A 26,332-nucleotide genomic window follows, 5' to 3' on the forward strand; every position below is an offset into this window, starting at 1 on the left:
CTGGGGTCCAAGCGCCAAAGAACTGTTATTCATTCCTGTCATTAAATCTTTTAATTGTTCCCTTTTGTCCGTCTGAGTCTCTCCAGATTGAAATGTTTTAATATGTGGAAGGATGTTAATTCAGTTCAAATGTGGCAGAAATAAGCATTTCTTCTGAACCCAGGTGAAATGAAGATTCCTTCTAATCTTACAAATGAGCAAATTTCATACTTTTGTACTATTTCTCTCTCTCTTACACACGCGCATGCACATGCACACACACACCTACCCAGCTGTCTCTCAAAGCAGTAAGACCAGTTAAACAAGTAAAAATGCTTTCACAAAATCCAGCAGGTGGACACGCCCATCTCTCCCACTCCCTCTCCTTGTTTTTACTTTCTGTCGTCGGTGTTTCAGACCAGCATCAAACTAAACCCCTAAACTCCAGTGTGACTCAAGAAAAAAGAAGACTTTACTAATGTGTGGATAAGAAGAACATTTCAACAGGTACTGATAACATTATGAACAAAGCACACTCAGTTTACAGATTTATTGTAATGATAAAAGGAGGGATAGTGCTACGGCTTTTCATTATCTGAAACTTTGTCAGTTATACTAGATTTGTTGTACCAGTGTCATCAGAACTAACCCTTTTGAAATCAGTTTTAATATGTCTGCTTTTAATGTTTGTATAAAAAGATGTTTTCTTATGCTCTGTGTTCTTAAGTAAGAGATTATATAATGAAGAAAAAGTAGGGCCAAAGCATTAGCTCTTTTTGGTCTATTGTTTTATACAAGATTAAAGGTAATCAATCTTTGTACTTAATGTTGAAACTGACGTTTAAGATGAACAACTTTAACTGAAGAACAGTTTGGAGAATTTACGAAAGTTCTTATATTTTTTTCTGAATTTGTCAGTAGGGAGTTTCCAGGTAATCAATCCGGCAACGCTATGATTACCACTAATTAGTGTCATGCAGTAATTTCTAGAATAGAGAAGCTATCGATACTGCCCTAATTTAAGTTGAAATTTATTCATTCAGTCCTTAAGCACTTCATCTTTCATCAAAAGGTTTACAATAAAATGACAAGCTTGGTTGTCAACCTTGTCTGTTAGTGCAACTAACCACGCAAGACCTTATAACCATTTTTTGGGCTCTAATGGCCTTTATTTGAAAGTGCTAAGACAGGAAAGTAGGTAAAGAGAGAGAGGGAAGACATGCAGCAAAAGTCACAAGGCCGGGAATTGAGCCTGTGACGGCCGCGTTGAGGACTACGGCCTCCTTATGTGGGTTGTGTTTAACCCCTGCGCCCCCCTTATAACAATTCTTGCAGTAAAATCAGCTAAATAAAAGCAATATCAGGCTATCAACTAGCTGTTTGACAATTGAGTTGTTTTTGCATCCATCACTATCTGAAGATAGTGATGTTATGTGAACAAGGTCAATGCAGCAAACGTTAGTATTTACTGAGAGCATAGGTGATTATAATGTCTTGATGATATAGAATTCTGGTTTATCTGTGCAAGTGGATCAGTTGAAGCAACTGCAATAGGGATGATTGAACTTCAGACCGGAAAAGAAGTCGAACATAGGAGGAAGTTGATATTTTTAAAAATAAAAGATAAAAGAAATAGTCCACAAACTGCTGTTAAAATGAGAAGCTTGACAGACCAGTCAAGTCACTTGCAGAAGTCACTTCTGCCCTAACCAGTTTGTCCCTCCCACATTCCAAATGTTTGATACCCTGCTGTCACCACATACACAGACATCAGACCGCACCTTACTTTGGAGCCAAGGTGGCTTCAAAGAGGCTGTGTATTACTGGTCAGCAAGAGCAAGATGATCACTCACTTGTGATCGTTTTGCCCACTTGGACTCAGTGTCCTCCACTGGAACATGTTCAAAGCACTCCTGGAGGTGGAAGTTAAAGCTCTGTCTCACAGGAGACTCTGCCAGATGTTCCCAGCAGACCGTCACAATACATTTGGCCCTGCCAGGTCTGACCGACATCCTCCTCCACCATCAGAGCCAGTGTCCAAGACATGTGGCAGATCAGATGAGACAACAACAAAGTCGAGCATCAAACTGCAACCTAGGGCATCCTGATACCAAGAGCATATATAGACATCCTGATGCTTGAACATCTTTGTTATGGACAATCCATGATGATTACAGAAGTCAGACAACAGAGTTCAGATTAGCGGGGCCGTTCCTCCCAACCACACCCTTTCAGGTCTTACCGTCGTTGCCCACGTGAACCTTAATGTCCCCCTAAATTTGTGTTATACATTTGGTTCTTTCCTTGGCAAAGTCAGCTTTAATTTGTGCTCACCACTTCCTATTACAGTTAAATATGGTCCACAGAGCCCTCATGTTCAAATCCAGGCTATCATATTTAGCTCCTGCTGTGATAAACATGGCAGTAATTATTCCACTACAGTTCAAGTATGGAAGAAGATTAGGGTCATTGATAAAAAAAATAAAATAAAAAAAAGTCTAAATCTAGTCTGAAAACTCAAATCACTCAGGTCAAATCAGGGGGACAATTTGGGATTGCTGCAGTGTGGATAAAGTGCAGGTTTACAAATCCTATAACAACGAAGGATTCCACTGGAGGAGCTGGCCCAAGTGGCTGGGGAGAGGGAAGTCTGGGCCTCCCTAATTGCCTGACTCCAGATAAGTGGAAGAAGATGGATGCATCGATGGATGATAAGGAAGAAACAGTTCTGAGAAGTTTTCCTATACCACCAACATAATTGGAATACACCTAAAAATGTTTGGCTATTTATTCTGGCTGAGACTAAGGCCCCGTTTGCACGACAACAATTTCAGGTGAAAACGGAAGAGTTTTGATGCGTTTGTACTGTACATTTACACAAAACCACCGAATGTTTTCTCTGATAACGGTACAGATTGAAAACGGGTTCCAGAGTGCGATGTTTCTGAAACGTACCGATGTCCATTGTGTAAACAGAAAATTGATCTTTTCTTCCAGAATCCCCAGCTCATGCATAGTATGACTCAAAACATAGCTTCTTCCTACAATCCACAGAAGAAGAAGAAATAACTCAATGCCGGTGTTACTACAATTTGTGTTTCTCCATCAGATACGGTTCCCTCAGAGTCTCTTCACCGCTCCGCACCACCCAGGTAGCAAAATACATGTGTACTTGTTCAGCGCTCTTATCTGGAGAACTATGGACACAGGGAAAGCTCAACCAATGTGTTTCAGCAAAGTTATCCCACTTTTTTTTTCCAACTGCGCCCTAATCAGACACACACAGTGCGCGTTTTCCTCCAATATCTGGGGGAACGGTATCTGATGGGGAAACGTGAATCGACGTGCTTTCAAGTAGATCTTTTTTTTTTTAACACATGCGCACTTAGTTTCAAAGGACTAGCACTTACTAGTGGCGTGGCGAGAGCATCACACCTTTTTGATGTGCACTGTTACTGTGTAAACAATGATTGTAATTAGAACGTCTTCATGTAAATGTGTTAACAGAAACAAAACAAAAATTCCATTTTCATTGGATCATTGTCGTGTAAACAGGGCCTGAATTAGAATTCAGACTTCAATACTGAAGTCAGAACTGGGAAAACTCGGGTAAGGATTTCATGGCTTTGGAAACATGGTACGACTAAACTGCCAAGACAGAAAACATAAGGAAAATAATAATAAAAAAACAGAAACATACCTTCAGCTCTTTAAGAAATATTTTTAAAACAATTTTTATCATTTGTCTTTTTTTATCGTGGTTTAATTTTTATATTTTTGTGAAGCACTTTGTTTTTATTTGCTGAAGTTGCAATATAAACAAAATGTACAAACTTACTAAAGAATTACTGAGCATTTTGCAGCATCAAAACAGGAAAATGGATCTTTTTCCATGTTTGTGTTCAATTGTTTTCAGAATGGGTTCCAATCACAGCAGTGACACACTCCATTGTAATCGCTACCTGAAAGGACAGGGTCCTCAATCACTGGCACAACGAGGTCAGTCACCTCATTAATCATTGGTTTATGTTATTGTTTCCAATATTGGCTTCTGATTACTTTTGACAATATTATTGTTTTTGTTCAGTAAATGACGGGATGAGTTGGAGGATCACATCATCAAATGTTTATCAACCTGAAGCCAAAATGAGTTTGGAGATTCTCCACAAAAAAATGCCAGGTTTTCCTGATGCCAACACACTGAAGATTACTTACAGTTTTGCTAATGGCATACAGACAGTAAGTGTCTAACATCAGCCCACATATTTTACAAATATCATGAAACATTACCCTTTTTATTGTTGTCATTATGTCAATAGAACATAAAATTGCAGTGGTATCCTCAATGAAACATAATAAAACCCATACATGTCTGTTGCTAAAGTCTCAATCAGTTCTTAGGACACAGCTAATGCGTGCGAGGATGTCTGCAGAGGGGTTTGAAGATGGAAATTGGATTCGCAGCTCTTGGGAAATGAAAACCTGTTCCATAGTTGTGTGATTGTGGTCTTTATGTACTTTTACTGTTTCCCAGACAGCAGAGGTACAGACAGTTTGTGTCCTGGGTGGGTGGGATCAGCAGCAACACGACTGGCCTTAGTTTGCCAAGATACAGTGGGTATGAAATGTGATGAGACACCTTCAAATTTCTCATACTTCGTTTCATTGCAGCCATTTGCCAAAATCAAAAAGTTTATATAACTCATGAATGTACACTCTGCATTCAATCTTGACAGAAAAACAAAATGTAGACATTTTTGCAAATGTATTAAAGAAAAATTTTAATTGTATTGGGCAGGTGACAAGCAGTGCCTGGTTTTCTCCACACCTGCTTAGAATTAACACCAGAAGGTTCAATCTTCGTCTCATCAGGCCAGAGAATCTTATAGTCTGAGAGTCTTTCATGCGTTTTTTTGGCAAACTCTATGAGGGCTTTCATATGTCTTGCACTGAGGAGAGGCTTCCATCGGGCCACTCTGCCATAAAGCCCGACTGCTGGAGGGCTGCAGTGATAGTTGACTTTGTGAAACTTTCTCCCATCTCCCTACTGCATCTCTGGAGCTCAGTCACAGTGATCTTTGGGTTCTTCTCTCTCGATTGCTCAGTTAGGCTGGATGGCCAGGTCTAAGAAGAGCTCTGGTCATCCCAAACGTCTTCCATTTAAGGATCATGGAGGCCACTGTGCTCTTAAGAACCTTGAATGATGCAGAATTTTTTGCACCCTATGCCAGATCTGTAACCTTGTCACAATTCTGTCTCTGAGCTCCTTGGGCAGTTCCTTCCACCTTATGATTCTCATTTGCTCTGACCTGCACTGTGAGCTGTGAGGTCTTATGTAGACAGGCTGTGCCATTCCTAATCAAGTCCAGTCAGTTTAATTAAACACAGCTGGACTCCAATGAAGGAGTACCCTATTTTATACAACAACCTACCAACATATCTTTCACAACCCATTTGTAAATCTACATAACAGTGTAAGATGTTATCATTTTACATTTTAGAGCTCTTTTGAAGCTCACCGAGAAAGGACATAACTTAAAATCATCATTCAATTGATTCCGCAGTTTCACACCAATAACTGAAACACATCTAAACTTTATCTAGCTCTTTTGCACACTGAAATATAAACAAACCTCGCAAATTATATTTATTCTCTCTTAAATAATTTCTGAATGCCAGAAGGTAGACTTTTGTTCAATGCTTTATACATTATTTCCAGTATTTTTATAATAAACAATATCTTTAAATTTTAATATATTACTTTGAAAGAAGAGTCCATCAGTTATTAATAAGCCTTATAGCTTTTTTTGCAACTTATTAATACATCAATGTTTCTTTTACTTGCATTTCCCCAGATTTCTGAACAATAAGACAAATAAGGCAAAACCAAAGAGGAATATATAATATGCAGGCCTTTAACATTTACTAAATCTTTTATTTTAAACAATATTCCAATAGTTTTTGCAACTTTATTTCTAATATATTCTATGTGAGGCTTCCAACCAAGTTTATTGTCTATAATAATTCCTAAAATTTGTCTCATAAACTCTTTCAACTCCATGTATGCATAACTTTACATTCTTATGGATCTGATTACCAGAGAATACCATAGATTTAGTTTGTCCTTCATTTAATGACAACTTATTATAATCAAACCATGTTTTTAACTCAGCTACTTTCTCTACTGTTTTTATTATTTCAGCCATATTTGTATTATCAGCAAACATTATAAACTTCAAAATATTGGATACTTTTTGGAAATATAATTTAAGTAAAGTATAAATAATTTAGGTCTTAAGACTGAGCCTTGAGGAACACCACGTTTAACTATTTCAGTCTGTGACTGTGTTGTTAATTTGTACATATTGTAATCTGTTATTCAAATAACTCTTGAACCACTGATATGCAACCCCCCGTAGGCCATACAGTTCATATTTGCCTAACAGTTTTGCATGGTCAATAGTGTCAACATCCATCCATCCATCCATCCATCCATCCATCCATCCATCCATCCATCCATCCATCCATCCATCCATCCATCCATCCATCCCAGCTAAAGTTGTGGAGCTGTTGTTCCTGAAGCCGTGCTGCTGCTCATTCAATATATTATTTTTATTAAGAAAGGAGTCCAACCTTTTTATGAATAATTTTTCCAAAATTTTTGAAAATTACGGTAGCAATGATATCGGCCTGTAATCTGTTCATATTTGCTTGTCATCACTTTTATTGATTGGAAAAACCTTTGCTATCTTAATTTTGTCAGGAAAAGTTCCAGTTAAAAATGATCTGTTACAAATATAAGTGAGAGGTTTAGTAATACTATAAATGACCTCTTTCACAATAGCCATATCAAGATCATTACAATCTTTGGATTTCTTATTTTTAAATGTTTTAACTATGTCTATTATATCAGTGTTTCCCAACCCTGGTCCTCAAGGCACACTGACTTGCATGTTGTAGATCAGGGGTGTCAAACTCAATTTCACCGAGGGCCACTTCAGCATATTGGCCCTCAACTGGCCACATTGACGGTACAAATCAGGAGAGCCCAGGTTCAGTCCTCCTGACTGCAACTTTTAGATCCATCCCTGCTAAAACACACCAGACAAAAGGTTGACTTCCCTCATTAACAGCAACTCAGTTCTGTAGAGGCTTATAATGAGTCAATGATCCAGGTGTGTTAGAGAAGGAACACATCTAAAGTTGCAGATGGTAGCTCTGGAAAACTAGACTTGGGCAGCCCTAGCATAAAAGTATGAAAATACAATGTGAAAAATAAATTAAACACCTCATATTGTTAAATAACTGATTTTATGTATTGAAGTTTTAAATATTACATTTGAGTTTGTATGGATGTAAAATTACTGCTCAGTTTAAAAATTACAATATTTAATTCAGTGTTTAAAGGTAAGCAAACAAATAATAAAAACAAGTTTTGATGTTAACTCTCAACTTCATTCACAAAACTTTTTTTATTACACAACCGACATGTATTTCACATAATAAAACAATTAGGTGATGTTTGCCTGGCCTTGAACGCAAAGCTGATCCCTCTTCACCCCGACACAGAGGTACGTTAACCGAATATTTTCTGTATTTGACCGGTTATTTTTTTAAACGACCAGAAAATTTAAAGCCCGTCGGTCATTTGACAGGTTCTAATTAACACCCTTGATTGGTGCACATGGGCAGACATTATAGACTTTACACAAAGATTTAATCTCAGAGGCAACTGAAATCAAATTAAAAAATCCTTTCTGAATATCATCTCATGGACTCTGAACTAAATGCGTCTTTCTGACCGGGAGCTGACAGCGTGTTGAAGAGTTATGGACCGGAGGCTTTGGAGCGTCTGGTTAGGAAGCTCATTCAAAACCTTTGGTTGAAATGGCTTAAATTCAAGTCTCCATTACAGACCAGAGAAAACTAAAGAGAATGAAATGTTGTGTTAATCCATTTGAGGAGCCGACAGTTTATCTTGAGGAAATAAATGACGATGCAGAGTTAATTAGACTGTAACATGCGCAGTCTGCTGCTCAACCACTGCGGACGCGGCCACGCCGCTGCGAAGAATTAAAGAAGACAGATCCAACTGACTGGTGAATTAGCGCAGATTTTTCTGCAGATGGGAACCAGGAGGAAGTGCGTTCAGACCCCAGCGGGTGAAGTGCTGGTAATGGACCTTACCACAGGGCCCGCCTTTCATTGGCTAATGCCCATTTTACGTCACAGCACAGCTATCATGTGGGTTACCGGCTCACAATCTCATGCTAATGTACATTGTGGACTACCAGACTGACAGAAAGTTTTTGTGTAAGGACTCGGAAAAAAAAAAGGTTTTCCGTCAGTGGGGTATCTGTACAGGCTATGTCAGGTATCCTGATCGTATTTGTGGAACTAAAATTCACAGATTTCTAAAACGGAAAGTCTTGCTTGGATCAAAGCTTGTGCACGACCACATTTGCAGCTCAACCGTCGTAGGATCAATAAGAACAAAGTGTCTGCTGGTGTAAGTATTATTGCTTTGCTTTCTTTGTGTTTAGTGAATGAAAAAAATAAAGTCAATAATAAACACATGCATTATGAAAACCTTTTAGCCAAGTACAGCATAATGGCAGTACCGATACAACTTCTACATCCTGAAGCCTGTTTGTTACAGCCTTACGTTAGCTGAACAGATCAATATGCAATGTGTACCGCATCTGACATACATTAAAGATTTTATTTGACCTGAAAAGGTTTTTTACTAAACTGTAATCGTGTTAGCCATGCTAGCACCGAGTACCCTGTATCAGGCGTAGGCACATTCGAACCCTCAAAACCTTGAATGCCCGACTTACCCAGCCTTGCAAGAACAACATCCATCAGTGATCTTGTCCACAGATATATTTATGCTGAGGGTCTGAGGATACGCTGTTTTCCTCATTGACTGGTAGCATTTAGTTGCAACTCGCACAATGTTAGAGGCATCGCGTGGCTAAAACATCTGATGTCGTCCAAAAGAGATGACATGAACTCGTTGGTTCCCTTGTCCATTGTCGTGGCTGATATTTTGTGAAAATCCGGCAGAAATGCTAAACTAATCGACTCAGAAATACTCTGCAGAGTCAGTCGAAACGAAAAATCCCATAGAGCCTAAGCTCTGCGAGGAGGTTAATGTGAGACATGAAGTCACGTGGGACTTTCGAGGGGCGTTTCTGGGAGGAGCTTGGTAAGGTCCATTTAAATGAAGTCGCTTAATTTAATTTATTAAAAGTCATTGGAGCCTCAGTCAGTGGTTTTTGTCTCTACGGAGAAAAGGGTAGATGCATTTATCTGCTTAATTTGTGATGGGATCTGGATTCACGGTGAATATTAGCTAAACCGCATAAAATGCGGCTAAATAGCCGATGATTGTGATTGTAATTTCACAGATAAAAATAGTACATAGTTTTATGTTGTCGGTCAATATAACTGATGTCAAAAAAAGTCTACAGCGACCTGCCGCCCTGACACCAACTCACACACATCTTCATTCACAGTCTTACTTGTAAATCGATGTTTCTTTTCTTGGACATTTTGATGTTAGCTTGTCGAAGTCTCAGTTTTATTCATGGTTTGTAGTCAATTCGTGCTCAAAACCTATAAAACGTTGGGGGGGGGGCACATAAAATGACATGGCGGGCCACATGTGGCCCGTGGGACTTGAGTTTGACACATGTTTTAGATGATCTCCTACTTCAACACACCCTATTCAGATGATTGCAATTCAGCAGAACCCTGTTAATCAGCCAACAATTGAAATCATGTGTGCTGAAGCAGGGGAACATCTAAAACATGCAGGTCAGTGTGCCTTGAGGACCAGGGTTGGGAAACATTGTATTACATCACTTTCATTCACTATTCTCAGAAACATTGTATTAATATTATCAATATTATTAAATTTATAATTATGTTTTCCATCTTTAACCTTTGGCAATTCATTTACTAAATTACGACCAATATTAACAAAGTACTTATTAAAGACTTCAACAATATCCGCAGTTATGTCATGTTATGTTTAATACATATTGGAAAATCTCTATTATTTTTAATAATACTATCAATTGTATTCCAAGTACCCTTAATATCATTGCTGCATTTTTGCAGTAGCTTATCATAATAATTCTGTTTTTGTTTCCTCAGCACTGTTGTTGACCTATATTTATATTTTTTATATTTGTCTTTTTCCTGAGTTGGGCACTTAATGAAATCCTTATACAACTTGTTTTTCTTTTTACCGTATTTTCTGCACTATAAGGCGCACCTAAAAACCTCAAATTTCCTCAAAAGCAGAGTGTGCCTTATAATCCGGTGCGCCTTATACAGGTCCTTCTCAAAAATTTTGCATATTGTGATGAAGTTAATTATTTTCCATAATGTAATGATAAAAATTAAACTGTCATATATTTTAGATTCATTGCACATCAACTGAAATATTTCAGGTCTTTTATTGTTTTAATAGCTGAACGAACAGCTCATGAAAACCCAAAATCCCTGTCTCAAAAAATGAGCATATTTCATCCGACCAATAAAAGAAAAGTGTTTTAATACCAAAAAAGTCAACCTTCAAATAATTATGTTCAGTTATGCACTCAATACTTGGTCAGGAATCCTTTTGCAGCCTTCAATGCGGCATGGAGGCAATCAGCCTGTGGCTCTGCTGAGGTGTTATGGAGCTCAGGATGCTTCGATGGCCTTAAGCCAGGGGTGTCAAACTCCAGTCCTCGAGGGCCGGTGTCCTGCAACTTTTAGAAGTGCCTCTGCTGCACCACACCTGAATAGAATAATTAGGTCATTAGCAAGGCTCTGGAGAACTGAGGAGGTAATTAAGCCATTTGATTCAGGTGTTTTGTACCTGTGGCACATCTAAAAACTGCAGGACAGCGGCCCTTCAGGACTGGAGTTTGACACCCCTGCCTTAAGCTCATCCAGAGTTTTGGGTCTTGCTTCTCTTAACTTTCTCTTCACAATATCCCACAGATTCTCTATGAGGTTCAGGTCAGGAGAGCTGGCAGGCCAATTGAACACAGTAACACCATGGTCAGTAATACCAGTGGTTTTGGCACTGTGAGCAGGTGCCAGGTTGTGCTGAAAAATTAAATCTTCATCTCCATACAGTTTTTCAGCAGATGGAAGCATGAAGTGCTCCAAAACCTCCTGCATTGACCTGCCCTTGATAAAACACAGTGGACCAACACCAGCAGCTGACATGGCTCCCCAGACCATCACTGACTGTGGGTACTGGACACTGGACTTCTGGCATTTTAGCATTTCCTTCTCTCCAGTTTTCCTCCAGACTCTGGCACCTTAATTTCTGAATGACATGCAAATTTGCTTTCATCCGAAAAAAGTACTTTGGACCACTGAGCATCAGTCCAGTGCTGCTTCTCTGTAGCCCAGGTCAGACGCTTCTGCCTCTGTTTCTGGTTCAAAAGTGTCTTGATCTTTGACCTGGGGAATGCAGCACCTGTAGCCCATTTCCTGCACACGCCTGTGCACGGTGGCTCTGCCCAATGCTTCCCCCAAGGTCTGGAATAAGCCCTTCTCCACAATCTTCCTCAGGGTCCGGTCACCTCTTCTCGTTGTGCAGCGTTTTCTGCCACACTTTTTCCTTCCCACTGAGGTGCCTTGATACAGCACTCTGCGAACAGTCTATTTGTTCAGAAATTTCTTTCTGTGTCTTACCCTTTTGCTTGAGGGCGTCAATAATGGCCTTCTGGACAGCAGTAAGGTCTGCAGTCTTACCCATGATTGCGGTTTTGAGTAATGAACCAGGCTGGGAGTTTTTAAAAGCCTCGGGAATCTTTTGCAGGTGTTTAGAGTTACTTTGTTGATTCAGATGATGAGGTTAACGGCTCGTTCAGAGAACCTTTTCATGATATGCTAATTTTTTGAGACAGGGATTTTGGGTTTTCATGAGCTGTATGCCAAAATCATCAGTATTAAAACAATAAAAGACCTGAAATATTTCAGTTGATGTGCAATGAATCTAAAATACATGACACTGTCCCAATCCGCCTGTCGATCTCCTGCTCCCTTCTTCCCTCATTCGTGAACAAGATCCCCAGATACTTAAACTCCTCCACTTGAGGCAGGACGACCCCCCTGACCCGGAGAAGGCACTCTACCCTTTTCCGGCTCAAGACCATTGAGCCTCATCGCTCCAGTCAGAGCTGCAAGTCACGACTTGATGAAGCCAACAGGACCACATCATTCGCAAAAACGGATCCACTCAACACCTCGGCTGCGCCTAGAAATTCTGTCCATGAAAGTAATGAACAGAATCGGTGACAAAGGGCAGCCTTGGCGGAGTCCAACTTTCACCGGAAACGAGCCCGACTTACTGCCAGCAATGCAGACCAGACTCTGACACCGGTCATACAGGGACCTGACAGCCCGTATCAAAGGGCCCGGTACCCCATACTCCCGGAGTACCCCCCACAGGGCCCCCCGAGGGACACGGTCGAACGCCTTCTCCAAGTCCACAAAAAACATCTAGACTGGTTGGGTGAACTCCCATGCACCCTCCAGGACCCTGCTGAGGGTGTAGAGCTGGTCCAGTGTTCCACGACCAGGACGAAAACCACACTGCTCTTCCTGAATCCGAGGTTCAACTATCCGACAGACCCTCCTCTCCAGGACCCCTAAATAGACCTTACCAGGGAGGCTTAAGCGTGTGACCCCCCTGTAATTGGAGCACACCCTCTGGTCCCCCTTTTTAAACAGGGGGACCACCACCCCAGTCTGCCAGTCCAGGGGAACTGCCCCCGATGTCCATGCAATATTGCAGAGTCGCGTGAGCCAACACAACCCTACAACATCCAGAGCCTTTAGGAACTCCGGGCGGATCTCATCCACCCCCAGGACCCTGCCACCGAGGAGCTTTTTGACCACCTCGGCGACCTCGTCCCCAGAGATTGGAGAGCCCAACCCAGAGTCCCCAGGCTCAGCTTCCTCAACAGAAGGCATGTTGGTGGGATTGAGGAGGTCTTCGAATTACTCCGCCCACCGGCTTACAACGTCCCGAGTTGAGGTCAGCAGCGCACCATGCCCACTATAAACAGTGTTGGTGCTGCACTGATTCCCCTTCCTGAGACGCCGGATGGTGGACCAGAATCGCCTCGAAGCCGTACGGAAGTCTGTCTCCATGGCCTGTCCAAACTCCTCCCACGCCCGAGTTTTTGCCTCAGCGACAACCCGAGCCGCATGCCGCTTCACCCACCGGTACCTATCAGCTGCTTCTGGAGTCCCACAGGCCAAAAAGGCCCGATAGGACTCCTTCTTCAGCTTGACAGCATCCCTCACCGAAGGTGTCCACCAACGGGTTCGAGGGTTGCCGCCGCAACAGGCACAACAACCTTGCGGCCGCAGCTCCGATAGGCCGCCTCGGCAATGGAGGCATGGAACATGGTCCACTCAGACTCAATGTCCCCCACCTCCCCCGGAACGTGTTCGAAGTTCTCCAAGAGATGGGAGTTAAAGCTCCGTCTCATAGGGGACTCCGCCAGAGGTTCCCAGCAGACCCTCACTACACGTTTGGGCCTGCCAGGTCTGACCGTCTTCCTCCCCCGCCACCGGAGCCAACTCACCACCAGATAGTGGTCAGTGGACAGCTCCGCACCTCTCTTCACCCGAGTGTCCAAGACATACAGCCGCAGATCCGATGACAAAATTGATCATCGACCTGCAGCCTAGGGTGTCCTGGTGCCAAGTGCACATATGGACACCCTTATGCTTGAACATGGTGTTCGTTATGGACAATCCGTGACGAGCACAGAAGTCCAATAACAGAACACCACTCGAGTTCAGATCGGGGGGGCCGTTCCTCCCAACCACGTCCCTCCAGGTCTCACTGTCATTGCCCACGTGAGCGTTGAAGTCCCCCAGCATCCCTTCGGTGAGGGATGCTGTCAAGCTGAAGATGGAGTCCTATCAGTGGGTAATCTGAACTGTTGTTCGGCCCGTAAGCACAGACAACAGTCAGAACCTGTCCCCCCATCCGTAGGCGGAGGGAGGAACATCCAGTCCAGAAAGAGGGACCACCCTGGACACTACAAAAACACAGCAAACAAAGAAAGGAAAAGGTGCTCCAACAATACACAAGACAAGACACTGCCACCACAGAAGCCTTAGTCCCTAAAAGAAAGAAAAAAAAATGAAACAATATGAGTAAAACAGTGGTGCAATAGCATTACAATGTTGCACTTTATCCCCTTAGTAGTGCCATCAATGGTCCCGGCAGAAGGGAAAGTTAGGATTTGTCTTTTAAAACAATTTATAGGAAGGCAAAACAGCAGCGAGTGTCACTCCAGGTACAATGCTGATGAGTCATCAGAAGGTTAAAAAGAATAGAGCAAATAATTAATACAACTGCTAACAAAAACATAACTTGCAGCAGCTGCTTACATGTGACCTGATAAATTACTGCACTGCCAAATAACCAGATCCCCAATTCCGTCTAGATGCAGTGCAACTGTAAGAAAACGCTATGTGAAGGTTTTGTTTACATGGGGTAGATGTTACCTAGCCACGCTAGCCCTTACCTTCGTGTCAGTAAACAAATGAATGGACAGATTGGTCCAGACATTGGAAGTGCAGCAAAGGAGGCTAAGCAGATGGACCAATTAGCATTAACTACTATTAAAGCCGACAAAAATGATAAAACAGTCACGCTTACCCAGAATAGTGCAAACAAAGGAAGCAGATTGAGTTGAAGTTACGACACAAGCAGCCTCATGACAGGTGAAGGCTTGCTTATGTGCAGCAGCTGAAATTGGCCTAAAAGTGGCAGCGTACCATTTATGCTGCAACATATGTATACCTGCATGCAGTATGCAAATAAGTTGCTTAAATTTTATTTATTAGTTTTAGCTTAGTGAAATGTCTCTCCCTATGAACAACAGTTACAGGCAACATGCAAAATATACATGAAGCAATCCAGACTTCTCAAACAATGTTATGTAGTTGCATTTTATTCAAGCTGTAGTACATAACTTTAATAAGAAATGTTTTCTCCATATTTATTAAAGCTGTCACCATGCTGTGCCAGTTTGTTATGAGACAGATAATCTGTGAATAGATCAATCTCCTCCACCTCCTCCCTGAACTACTATTACTATCTAAAGTAATGCAACGTTCTGACCAAAAACAACCAATCAGAACCAGTAGGACGCTATTAGTGCTGTCAATCAACCTCATTCATTCACTGCTAAATGTGCTAATGGTGGAGAAACAACTTATCGTTACAGTAAAAATGTTTATCTACCATCATTGGTATAGCATAGCACAGAGCGAGGCTGAGGGAGGATGAGCAGCACCACATGAGATTGTGATTGACAGCTCTAAAACTCTCCTGCCACTGACTGGTTGTTTCTAGCGCTGGGAGAAAGCAGATGAAATAATTTTTTCACAGATTATCTCTCATGCCATACTGTCACAATACACCATATTTTCCACACTATAAGGCGCAAATAAAAACCTTCAATTTCCTCAAAAGCCGACAGTGCGCCTTATAATCTGCTGCGCCTTATATTGTATGAAAAAAGTTTTAAAATAGGCCATTCATTGAAGGTGCACTTTATAATCCAGTGCGCCTTATAGTGCAGAAAATACGATAGTGATAGTTTTAACAAATATGTAAAAAAAAAAATTTTTTAATAAAAGTTACATACTGTAGCTTTAATTTCACTTAGTAGAGGGAAGGTTAGGAGGGACGTGGGTTAGAGCTGTTGCTGACTCATTCATCTTTTGTTAAGTGGTAAAAGGTACAAGGGACAAGTTGAATATATGAATATGTTGGTAATTTCTTTCCTTAATTCATTAAATGCTAGAGAAATCGAGGCAAACAGTAGTCTGTAGCTAAGCTAATTATGCTAAATGGTTGATAATCTCACAGCCTACCCACCTCTCTTGGAGAAAAACTGTGTTACAAATTCACACTCTTACCTTATTCTATCTCCCTCTCTCTTTTTCTGAAAACCTGATTTTTTCATTTTTTTAGTAGCATAGTAACTGCCACAGTCGTTCTTGTCTTCTACTGACTGCTGCTGAACAGCGTCACCGTCAAGCGCTAAGCAAGAACGAACATTTCATGCAGATCCAGGGGGTTCAGGGCAAATATGTGCTTTTTGGTCTGGGAGTGGAAACATTCAATTTTTACTGCTTAAAACAATTTTAGAAAACACAATATAATAAATTTTGTAATTGACAGGGCCCCATTTATTTTTATTTCTATGAACAGAAAAAAAGAGGAAATAAATAAGTTGCGGAGGGCCCCCTGTTGGTCAGAGGCCCTTATAATTGTCATGACTTTCCCCCCTATACGGCGCCCCTGCTGACACCTCTTTAAAAAAATAAACCTTGTAAACTGTCACAATGGAGTAACTCCCCCACTCAGATTCTTCAGACTAGCCATCAGCAATTAGCAAACACCTGGTGGAACTTGACATCCACTGAACTCAAGATAAGCTACTTCGCCATGAAACACTGGTATAAAACATTTTTTAAAGTTTGACAGAGAAGTTTTTATGTGATGACTTCCTGAAGTTGGAGTTTTAGAACATGCAAGAGTTTCAGAGACAAAGGAACAAATTAAAGGTGTTAAATAATAAAGTAAAATTTCTTTTAAGTCATATTTAATATATACAAAATTTTTTATAAGAACTGACGTAACTATTTACTTGATTATGCTAAAGGCCTGCAGATTACACTAATTCCTTAATATAAAAGAAAAGTAGACAGCAGTCCATGCTCACTAGTACCTCAAACCCCACTGAAAGGCTGAGCGTTATGAGGGGAATAGGACCCAGTTATCTGTACAAAGCAAAAAAAACAGTTCAACAGACCAAACATGATCCATTTCTTGCCAACACAAAACATTTTGGGCATACTTAATTTTGTTCTTTTACTCTCCGTATTGAGTGAGAAAATATTTTATTAATAAAACCTTTGATAAGATTAATCTTTACACAAATGAAAATCTACAATATAAAACATTTAGTGCAACTAAGTGATTTTGTTGGAAAACATATCTAAATAATTCAACCATCACTAATAGCTATAAAGGTTTATTGTAGATAATGTGTTTATTTTACCACTAAAACCTTGTTTGTTCTAACTCAAGGAGAAACATCCCCACCCTGGCCAGCCATATGCACAGAAACAGGTGTGTACATACCTCCCTGAAAACCATGAGGGGCGGACTGTCGTCACTTTGCTGGAGAAGGCCTTCAACCAGCAGCTTTTGTTTACCATTGCTACCAATGAAAGTGGAGAAGATGTTATCACACCAGCCTCTGTTCCACTAAAAATACAACATGAAGAAGAAGGAAGCATAATGTAAGTTAACATTATTGAGTTGATATCAGACAATGTTGGGGACCAATTTCTAGATGATGGAGATCCATATTAACTATGGCACTGCCTCTAACTATATGTTCATATAGTTAAATGCAAGGGAAGCACCATGAGAGTATCCAACCATCAAACCAAAGGAAGGAGACAGGTTCTGTGTCCTGGAGATGAATGCAATTTTATGTGAAATGTTTGAATCAACCCCTTAATTATTGGACTGTTGTCTCACAAAACTGTGTGTTTGACCACAATGGCATTTGTTATACTTGGAGGAGATGCATTCAGGTCATTGTACTTGTGAAGTATTGAGTATGCAGTGTACATCATCATGTTGGTGTTATTCTGCTAAAAGAACTGCTATACTTCACAGCATAGATGGCATCAGAAATATATCTTCCAGTAAATGTGTCTGACATCAAGCTGTGTGTAAGCAACGCAAACTCAGTTCCACCCAGTTTTGTTAGGAGGAAAGAACCAAAATCCCAGCAAACTGTTGGGAGAAGCTTGTGAAAGGAAGCTCGAAACTACACAGTCTAAAATTCATTTCTAAGAAAAGGAAACTTCTGAATTTCAATTCAAAAAAATATTGAGGTATTTCTAAAAATATTAGAAAGTTTTGGTTTTATATAAATTACATGTAAAAATTTTGTTTCAAATCTATATTATCTCTCATAAAGCTAATGTGATATAAAAACATGGTAATCTGTCACACTAGATCTATTCAGTTCTGAAAAGTAAAGTTACCAAAGTTTAGTCTGTGATGTAGCAACGTTGTTTTTAATTATTCAGCAGCTGGAAAAACATCATCACATTTGTGATTTATTGAATGTGTGCATACAGCAAAAACATGCATTAACAGTGTCCTTATGATGTTTTTTCAGTGATGGCTACCCTGATGCAAACTACCTGACGACATTGAGTAAAGTACTGAGAAGTAAAGGCATCAAGTAAGACATGATGGGATTCCCATTACTGCTGGGATGATTGAAGTCACAGGCTCTAGTTTAAAACAAATACATGTCAATAAGGATTAACTACAATATTTCCACTTTGTGAATAATTAAAATATATGTTTATGAAATGTTTGATGTATTCTGCACACAAGATTTGAATAAAACTATGTTTATATGTCCAAAAAGAAAAGATTATATCACCCTACTTTTGCATGTTTTTTGTTTTGCAAAGATGCACAATGCTTAGACATTGTGCATCTTTTTCTGTCCTTGTTTCCATCTGAAACTGTGCTGTGTCAGATGAAATTTATTAAATGTATATTGGGAGATTATTGCATGTATAAATAAATAATTTGTTAAAGATTTTTTTGTCATAATGTCAATGCTGCATGTCAATGATTCAGTGCAATCTGCTTAGATAGACTTTCTAAATTACTTTGAATAATTAATTGAGCATACTACACTGTTTGCTAATTTGTTTCAAGTTTGGAATGTATGTGTGACTGAATTTAAATTATTTTTGTAAAGTGCCTTGAGATGGCATTTGTTGTGATTTGGCATTATATAAAGAAAGTGACTTGAATTAGATTAATCTTAGGAGAATAATCTAGACATCTCATAATTATTGTCAGCAACACCAATCCTCATTGCAAATATTTGCCATCCAAAAGGAATTAAAAAATGCTACTGATTTTATGGGACTTTTACATTTTAACAAAGATAGCATTATCCCATCGATTTTTACTCCACCATAAATGACTTTCAAATGGCTATTTTTCCAAATTTCAAAATAGTGATTATGGAATCCATTGTGGCAATGAAACATTATGTCTGCCTTGAAACTATTTTACTATAATTTAGGACATTTTCCGTAAAAGAAATGAGAACATCAGACAATTTGTACCTTTGGGATAAATTTAAAATGACCAAATTGCAGATTCAAAGTTGGGAAAATTAATGAAAATATAAATTAGTTTCATAAAAAGAACAGACGATGGTTGAGTTAGTTATTATCTAATAAAAGGCCAGATTCTAAGAGAACTATACAGGGGAAATATAAAAGGTGAATATCTTGTGATTGATTAAAGTAAAGAGATGGAAAAGGGAACTGGAATATTAAATGTAATATTAATGCAATTTTGTTTGTGTAGACACACTTTTAGAAATATGGTATTGTAAGATCATTTTGATCGACATAATACCCATAGCCTACCAACAAAATTGCATGTTTAACACCAATGAAGAAACTTGTAATGGTACGTTATGATGTAGAACTATCAGACCAAAACATGTACATGAATCAATATTTATTCCTTAACTTTGATTCAATATAAAATCAACACAAATGTGTAGATCCACATTCAGATGATGGTTGAATCAACATTGATATAGTGCCAGTTATGATGAAGCCCTAAAGTTGATTCAACGTCACCGACCACTTTCTATACCGTTTCACTGTCAGGTTTCAATGTGGATTCAATGTTTCTGCCGAACGTTGTTTCAGCATTGATTCACTCATATTTTCCTATCTTGGCTTCCATTGAAGGTATAGGAATTTCCTAATAAGGCATGTTGTAAGAATGTACCACTGGATTAACTTGTTTTTCATTTTACCAGCCTTCCATTCTGTTTCTCATTTTGGCTTTCTAAAATTATCCAGAGTGGGCCTAGTCTGCATTCATCTGCGTTGTTGCGATTGATGTGGTGTCCTTGTAAAAAAACATGGGTAATTTTAATACATTAATTGCTATGTGATGTTGATCTAGTCAAATCTTTGCTTAAATTTGATTTGTTGCCATGAAAGGCCATACAGCAGGTGAAATTTAGCATGTCTTCAAAGCAGCTTTAACGCCAGGATAATCAATTTCAACTCTGTGCAACTGAAAAGTGTGGCATGTATTTTTTTCGTCTTTTTTTCCCATTTTTTTCTGTTTCTATGAGTTCGAATCATTTCAAAACTAGAAATTACCTGGATGCACACCGTCCCATTGAGACCAGCTGTGTGTTGGGGGATATTTGCCGCCTGGAGTGGTGCCCCACATTCTACAGTCCTCCCGCCTACCAGGTGTTTTTTTACTGGATTCAGTTGGACAGAGATCATGATCTGATCTCTGAGCAAATGGAAAGAGATTTAGGATAGACTTTGACTATTGCACAGTCTAAAAATTATTAAATTACAACACTGATATCTGGAGTTATCCTCCAGATATCTGGAGTTATCCAGATATTTGGATAACTCCAGATATTTGGATTGTTTTGACCTAGAAATTAATCCAGTACAACATTGGCATCTGGTAGATAACAAATTTAATTACATCTTAGAAAAGTCTGTCTTAACAAGTCACAAGCTCTATAAATTTAAAATGTTAATGCTTTTTGAACATTTAATTTATTCTAAATTGAATAATGTTGCATAAATACAGCATAATTATCACTTTAAAACTTTTTGTACTTTCAAAGATTTAAGAGCTTACAGTCTGACAAATGCAATGAATATTAAAACAATGTCAAGTGAATATTAGATTATACGATGCCTTGCCTGCTCCATTTGGAGCAGTTCTACACACCTTAAAAATACACAAAATACTTAAAAAGTTCATCCTAAGCTATTATTTCTGCCCAGTGCCCAGGTACCACACTTCTTTTTCTTTCTTTTTTTTAAGTTAAAAGACATACAAAACATCTGGTTGTTAACCAGTCATCAACAACAATAATACAAACAAAGTGCCAGCGGTGACACTAGGCAGTTATTTTTAGAAGTTGTCGAGTAGAAAGGTCATAAATCTTGAATTTGTCAAGAATCATCTTCATGTACATAGCTTTCTTGTTGGGGATGTATTTAAAATTTGAGTCATAGTTAAAAGTTCTTGGAGGAAGTACCCAATGTTTGGTTTAGAGCACATGTGTCAAACTCAAGGCCCGCGGGCCACATGTGGCCCGCCATGTCATTTTATGTGCCCCCGCCCCAGCGTTGTATAGGCCCATGATTGACTTAAAATAGGTTTTGAGCACGAATTGACTACAAACTACATCTCCCATAATGCATTCCGATTGTTACCAAACAACATTGCGGCTTCTCGCCACTAGAGAGCATCAGAGTCAACTCAAGTTGCTTATTGATTTTCCCAGCGAATAAAACTGAGACTTCGACAAGCTAACATCAAAATGTCCAAGAGAAGAAACATCGATTTACAAGTAAGACCAGGGGTGAGAGTAAGGGGGTATGGCAGGGAATTCCTTCCCCTTAAAAGATTTATTTGGGGTATTCAGTACCTGCAAGAGAGAGGAGCGGCTGTCTGCTGTAAAAAATCAGTGGGTTAAACTGTGCAGCCGCGACTGATTAGTTTTTCAAGAACAATCTAAAACAGACAAAATCAGTTAATAAATAACTTTTTTCCCATTTTATATCATTTCTGAACTCTTCGTGCTTTACTAGAGCAGCGGTGCAATACGTCGATCGTGGAAGGTTTTGAGTCGATCTCAGCATTACGTGACAAACTGAACGCCGTCAGGACGATGAGACCAACACGTCCTCTGACTGGCTTATCAAAACGTTCAGAACTTTATTAAAGAAAAACAACAAAAATCAACAAAACGTGTTCAAATTAATGACCCAACAACAAAAATAATAATCTCAGTGATTGTTTCAACAAGGTGTTGCGCAATTCTGTGGGTTTCGGTTCCATTACCAAAATAACTAGCAGAGCAGGAGTTTAAAATTAACTAATCAACCACCGCTGTGTTCATGAGAGGTTTATTAATGATGACAAAATAAATATCAAGCCTGTAAACCTAATATCGTAACGGACTGAATGTTATGTTTTTAACGTAATCTCTGGTCGGCTTGTGGAGCTCAGGCGGTTGCTATGGCAACGGGTGTGCTTAAACGACAGAGAGAGACGGAGAGTAAAAAGGTGCGAGTGGCTTAGAGTTGATCACCTGTTCAGGTTGTTTTACCTTTGCTGTGGCTCATTACAGCCGCTGTAGTTTCTGAACATTAAATAAACGACAAACTTGGACTAATTACCTCGTTCTTTGTGAATACAACAAACATCAAATACAGTAAATATGTTTCATTAAGTATTTAACAAACAAATGGCTCTGCGATAATTGTGTGAAATTAAATGAATTGTCTAATATAAAAAATAGTTTGGTGCTGTCGGGCTCAGAGTCTGAGAGGCTTTTCCTTTATCAAACTTTTTTTTTGCCTCTTATTTAGTGGAAATATTGATGTTGATGAGATTTTCTCCAAAATAATAACCTTTTTCAACCTTTATAGCTCCACTGTTGAAAATGAGGAGCTAACATTCACAAATGACATTGAAATAAAATCCAGTCCAACATCTGGTTTGAGGTGATTCTCTGGAACCTGTTGGAGGAAAAATATCCCAACTTCAGACGATGAGCTTTAACCTAACAGAGCTCTGTGGTTCCTCCTGTCAGTATGAGAGTCAGGGTGAGGAGGCGCCATGTTAGGAAGAGAAGTGAAAGCTGCAGCATCTTCAGAACAAACAGGTCGTGATGCTAGGCTACTGATTATCCCTCTGTCTGGACACAGGACCAATAGAACCAGTTTAAAAGCTAAAATGAATGGTTATATGCCAGACATGGAAAACGGATGCAATCCATGCCATGATGTTCAGGGCTGATATATATAAAATTCCCTTCTCACCCTCCGCGGGTGGTCTGTTTCATCCTCTGAGCTCAGGTCCTCTACCAGAGGCCTGGGAGCTTGAGGGTTCTGCGCAGTATCTTGGCTGTGCCTAGAACTGCACATTTCTGGACTGAGATGTCTGATGTTGTTCCTGGGATCTGTTTTAGCCACTGCTCCAGTTTGGGGGTGACTGCCCCGAGGGCCCCGATGACCACAGGCACCACTGTGGTCTTCACCTTCCAGGTCTTTTCCAGTTCCTCCCTGAGGCCCTGGTATTTCTCCAATTTCTCATGCTCCTTTTTCCTGATGTTGTAGTCACTTGGTATTGCTACATCCACCACAATGGCTTTCCTCTGTTCTTTATCCACCACCACAATGTCCGGTTGGTTCTCCATCACCATCTTGTCTGTCTGGACCTGGAAGTCCCACAGGATCTTAGCTCGGTCATTCTCCACCACCTTTGGGGGTGTTCCCCACTTTGCTTCCAGTCCATATTCTGCACAGATGTTCCTGTACACTATGCCCGCCACTTGGTTATGTCGTTCCATGTACGCTTTCCCTGCCAGCATCTTGCACCCTGCTATTATGTGCTGGACTGTCTCAGGGGCCTCCTTGCACAACCTACACCTTGGGTCTTGTCTGGTGTGGTAGATCTGAGCCTCTATTGCTCTGGTGTTTAGGGCCTGTTCCTGGGCGGCCAGGATGAGAGCCTCTGTGCTGTCCTTGAGTCCAGCTTTCTCCAGCCATTGGTAGGTTTTCCTGACATCAGCAACTTCAGTTATTTGTCGGTGGTACATCCCATGTAGGGGCTTGTCCTCCCATGATGGTACCTCCAGCACCTTGTCTTCTGTTCCCCATTGCTTGAGACATTCGCTGAGCACATCATCCGTTGAGGCTTTGTCCTTGATGTATTTATGGATCTTGGATGTTTCATCCTGGACAGTGGCTCTCACACTCACTAGTCCTCTGCCTCCTTCCTTACGGCTCGTGTACAGTCTCAGGGTGCTGGATTTGGGGTGGAATCCTCCATGCATGGTTAGTAGCTTCCTAGTCTTAACATCCGTGGCCTTTATCTCTTCCATTGGCCAGCTAATTATTCCGGCAGGGTATCTGATTACTGGTAAGGCGTAGCTGTTTATTGCACGGATCTTGTTCTTGCCATTGAGCTGGCTTCTCAGGACTTGCCTTATTCGTTGGAGGTATTTGGCTGTGGCTCCTTTCCTTGTGGCCTCATCGAGGTTGCCATTTGCTTGTGGTATTCCCAGGTACTTGTAGCTGTGCTCTATGTCTGCTATTGTTCCTTCTGGGAGTGAGACCCCTTCTGTGTGGGCGACCTTCCCTCTCTTTGTAACCATCCGACCACACTTCTCTAGTCCGAATGACATCCCAATGTCAGTGATGTAGATCCTGGTGGTGTGGATCAGTGAGTTGATGTCTCGCTCGCTCTTGGCGTACAGCTTGATGTCATCTATGTAGAGGAGGTGACTGATCGTGGCCCCATTCTTGAGTCGGTATCCGTAGCCAGTCTTGTTGATGATTTGGCTGAGAGGGTTCAGGCCTATGCAGCACAGCAGTGGGGACAGAGCATCTCCTTGGTATATGCCACATTTGATGGACACTTGTGCAAGTGGTTTGCAGTTGGCTTCAAGGGTGGTTTTCCACAGCCCCATCGAGTTTGCAATGAAGGCTCTTAGAGTCCTATTGATGTTGTACATCTCTAAGCATTCAATGATCCAAGTGTGTGGCATTGAGTCATAGGCTTTCTTGTAATCAATCCAAGCGGTACACAGGTTGGTGTGTCGGGTTTTGCAGTCTCGGGCGACTGTGTGGTCTACAAGGAGTTGGTGTTTGGCTCCTCTGCTATTTATGCCTATGCCCTTCTGTGCCGTGCTCATGTATTTATCCATGTGCCCGCTTATCTTAGCCGCTATGATGCCTGACATGAGCTTCCATGTTGTAGAGAGACAGGTTATTGGCCGATAGTTGGATGGGACTGAACCCTTCGAGGGTTCCTTCTGTATCAGGATTGTGCGCCCTTCAGTTAACCATTCAGGGTGAGTCCCATTTTGTAGCAGCTGGTTCAGTTGAGCTGCCAGTCGCTCATGGAGGGCAGTGAGTTTCTTAAGCCAGTAGGCATGGATCATGTCAGGTCCTGGTGCTGTCCAGTTTTTCATACCCGAGACTCTGTCTTGGACATCTGCCACAGTGATGGTTACCGGGGCTTGTTCAGGGAGGTTGCTGTACCACAGCTCCCTGTGCATTGCTGTTGTGGGACGCCTCCCTTTCCCAAATGCCTTTCCAGTATTGTTCAGTCTCCAGCCTGGGTGGGTCTGCTCTGTTGTTATTACCCTGCCATTGAGAGTACACTTTAGCTGGTTGGGTGGCGATGAGCCGGTTAATCCTCCTGGCTTCATTCTCTCTCGTGTATCTCTTTAGGCGGCTGGCCAAGGCTTGGAGCCTTTGTTTGGCAGTTTCGAGTGCTTCAGGTATGGGCATCTGGCTGTACTTCTTGGGTACTGATCTTTTCATTGCACCCCTTTGGAGCTCTGACAGTTGACTCACTTCCCTCCTTGTTATCTTGATCTTAGCCTCTAACCGTCTTTTCCATGGTGGGTATTGGGTCTCATGGTTGCTCTTATAACCAAGCATCTCAAGGATCACTGATGCTGAGTTGTATATCAGCTCATTGGTTTCTGTTATGGTGTTAGTAGGGATCGTTCTCAATGCTGCATTCACATCTTCAATGAGACTTTCTGATGGTACTTCACTCAGCCGTTGTAATTGCCGTCGGGGTCGTCTGGTGTTCATTCGGGCCATGATTTTCTCTCTCAAGTCAGTTGCTGCCTCGTTCAGCTCAGATGGTTCGTTCATTACTGGGGCTACATACCCAGTCTCTGGGCGGGGAGTTGTAGTTGACTCCCTTCTGACCTGGCATCCTGGCTCCTTGCCGTAGCACTTGTCGTACCTCGTCAATCTCAAGTTGTGACAGCAGTTGCCGTTTGCGGATGTTGGAACACTGAGCTACTAGTTGTTTGGCAGTTAGTGTTGACTGGGGATGTCGAGCTAACCATTCCTCCCACAGTCTTTGCATGTAGCCCCTCTGACTAGGATTACTTGAGTAGTAGCATTCCAACAGATCCATGTTTTCACCTCTCGCCCATTTCCGTCTTGTTCCAGTAGCCCACTTTTCATCAGGGTGCTCTGGTCCCCCAGCACCTGACGCAGACCTTGTTTGACCGGGCGACGTCTGAGCCGGCATGTCATGCTTATTTGTGTCTCTCATGGTATGAGGTAGGCTATATAGCTCCAAGGGTCTTGCCTAAGGACCCACACTGACAGCTCAATGTCACCGTTGTAACTTTTTGCCCCAGCC

General features: G+C 40.9%; 1 non-coding gene across 1 annotated transcript; it reads left to right on the forward strand.

Annotated features, from left to right (window-relative positions):
* Nucleotides 1-329: 329 nt before the first annotated feature.
* On the forward strand, nucleotides 330-18,668 carry dtx3la (deltex E3 ubiquitin ligase 3L a). Its single transcript, XR_014085334.1, has 5 exons — nucleotides 330-486; nucleotides 3,896-3,978; nucleotides 4,067-4,218; nucleotides 17,123-17,337; nucleotides 18,234-18,668. It is a non-coding gene; the product is annotated as a deltex E3 ubiquitin ligase 3L a (transcript).
* The last annotated feature ends 7,664 nt before the right edge of the window (nucleotides 18,669-26,332 follow it).

Source organism: Poecilia reticulata, chromosome 20, assembly GCF_904066995.2.
Source record: "Poecilia reticulata chromosome 20, P_reticulata-male-v2, whole genome shotgun sequence".
NCBI lineage: Eukaryota > Metazoa > Chordata > Actinopteri > Cyprinodontiformes > Poeciliidae > Poecilia > Poecilia reticulata.